This window comes from Monopterus albus, unplaced genomic scaffold (assembly GCF_001952655.1).
Source record: "Monopterus albus unplaced genomic scaffold, M_albus_1.0 scaffold259.1, whole genome shotgun sequence".
NCBI lineage: Eukaryota > Metazoa > Chordata > Actinopteri > Synbranchiformes > Synbranchidae > Monopterus > Monopterus albus.
Window position 1 is genome coordinate 586357 of NW_018128139.1, and position 2577 is coordinate 588933.

Below are 2577 nucleotides of genomic sequence, written 5' to 3' on the forward strand. Positions count from 1 at the left end.
CCTCAGGAGACTCCTGGGCCAGCCAAGCCCAAAAGGCCTCTTTCGCCATCTTTATGGCCTCCATGGGGGTTTTCACCAAGATCCCATGTCCCCAACTTCTCACAGAATGCATTAGAAGTTGATCAGGAGAGAGAAGTTAATGATCTTGTGGATAGGGGCTTCAACCAGGTGTTCCCAGTTCACTGTCACTAAATTTATGAGTTTCTCTGATTTTTCTAGCTGATCCCCTGCAATCTGATCTCACCACTAGGAGGTGATTGGATGTGACTGGATGATAGTTCTGCCTCTCTTTTCACTCAAGTGTTGGAGATATACAGTTGCAAATCTGACAACAGGACCATAAAGTCTATTGCTGATCTTTGTCCCAAGCTGTTCTACACTGGCACCTGAACTTCTGTTTGGTGCATAGGCACAGACAGTCTTCCTTTCACCAACCTGTTGTCACATGAATCCTTCTCATTCTCTGGGGAGAACACAGAACTCCATTCAAAGAAAAAAAGGAACAGAATAATTCCTAAAAGAATCTCTGCTTATGAGGTAATTGTACTGGATGAGCATTATTATCACTAAATGCACTCTTATTATCTGTTATTACAGTATGATTGAAAAAATCAATTCTTTTAACTGTGATTTGATTAGGATCTGCTACATTTTACAGTTGATTTTTCATAATATTCTGACATATGAATAATACAGTGAAAACCATGAAATGCAAAGAATAAGGCTTTTTTCATATTATAAAATTAATGGTAAGACTATTTGAGGAAGGAAAAAGTATAAAAACAAGTTAGTCTCCAATGTGACATTTGTGTACACCTTTGCCTCATTTGCTTTATGAGACACCTTTAGCAAATGAATGTGAAAAGGGCAAGTTTCACAGCTCCTTGAGATGAAAAAGTGCATTTATTCCAAACTCTGCACAGAAAATAAACAATTACATTCTTGACTGCCTTTATTTACTACATGATTGAGCAATGCAGGCAGACAGGAGCAGGCAGATTAATTAACTAGTGCCTGAAAACCTTTATTCTTAGAGTGTTGTCACATTGATGGATGGCTGATTAAAGTCAATGAGATGGCTATCAGTATACTGGCAAAAAAAGAAAGAAAAGACAAAAAAGCATCTTACCTCAAGGGAAAATAAAGTGAAAGGAGTCACACAAATGCAGGTGTACTACTGGTGACCAGTAGAGCTCTTTGTGGTTATGGACAGTGCTGTGCATCAAGAAGAAAAGCAAGTAATTGGGGATTGAAGAGGAGGCTGAAAATACAGCATATCATGCAAGCCACAGCTTAAATTGCCTGGCTTGTGCATCTTTTGATGAGGTTTCTCATTAGATGTCTATACAGCACAGACTTTGGAAATATCACAGAATTAATTAAAATGATATGAATGGAGAAAGTGGGCTGCCAATGACAGCACGGCAGAGGGCCCACATAATCATTGTTCTGATCAGAGCCCTATTGTCTGCCTATGAATGTTCCTGTTGACAGTGGCCAGCACCTCTTATATGTTTATCTGGATTCCTGAGCCAGTAGCTTGTTTCTAGCATGCTGCCGTTGATACAGCATTCAGCTCGATCTCTGTGAAGAGGTTCAAAGGCTTCATTTAGTTGCTCAAGCACAGAGAGAGGCAGAGAAAGAGAGAGAGAGAGGCAGAGAGAGAGATAGCTCACCAGGCTGTTTTCAGCTGGCATTTATCAGCTACTTTTCAGATTTAGATAGTGAGATTCTGATTGTGTTCATATGTGTCCTTTCTCTCACACGGGCTGGCTTACTCATGTCATGCAGAGAAAAACACAAAAATCCTCAAATCCATTGTCTCCCCCTTTGTCTATTTCAGACTCAACCCTATAGGTTAATCCACTGTTTTAGCCAACCCCCCCAGAATTTATTCTGCATCTATCCTGCAGTTCTGCAGTAAAACCTACACTCACTTCCTTGTAATCCACAGCAAGGACTTACAGTAAAATATTTTATATAGGAATTTGGCTTAATTAAAGCTGCACAAATAAATGTTCATATTAAATATGTATCGATTCACTATATATAATGTAGAGGGGGTCCTTTGTAGCAAGACCCCTTGTAGAATTATTGCACTCTACAGTTTCCCTCAACTCTACAAAGCATTTTAGTATTACTTTGCTGTTTTTATTCACTCACATCAACCTTGTTTCTAGCATTGTTTCAGCTAAAAAAGGCCAAAAAATCCAATATACACTATCTGCACAGAATCTGAATCAGAACCTGCTTTATTGGCCAGATGTGTTGGGGACATGAGGAATCCGACTCTAGTACAGTGGCTTTCAATGAGCAACAAGTAAACAAGATAAGGCTGAAAGAACAAATGAACAAATGAAAAAGAATGTGCAAACAAGAAAAGTGAGTCTGCATTAGGAAAATAAAAATGAAATACTTATAAATGTACAACATATACACAGTTTTGGCACAGTTTTCCAAATATATATATATATATATATATATAAATAACACACAGTATAGATACTGGCTTTCATCAAACTTGATTTGAGAGTTCTAGGTGATAGGTCATCCAATCAGATGCTTTGTCCCGCTCCC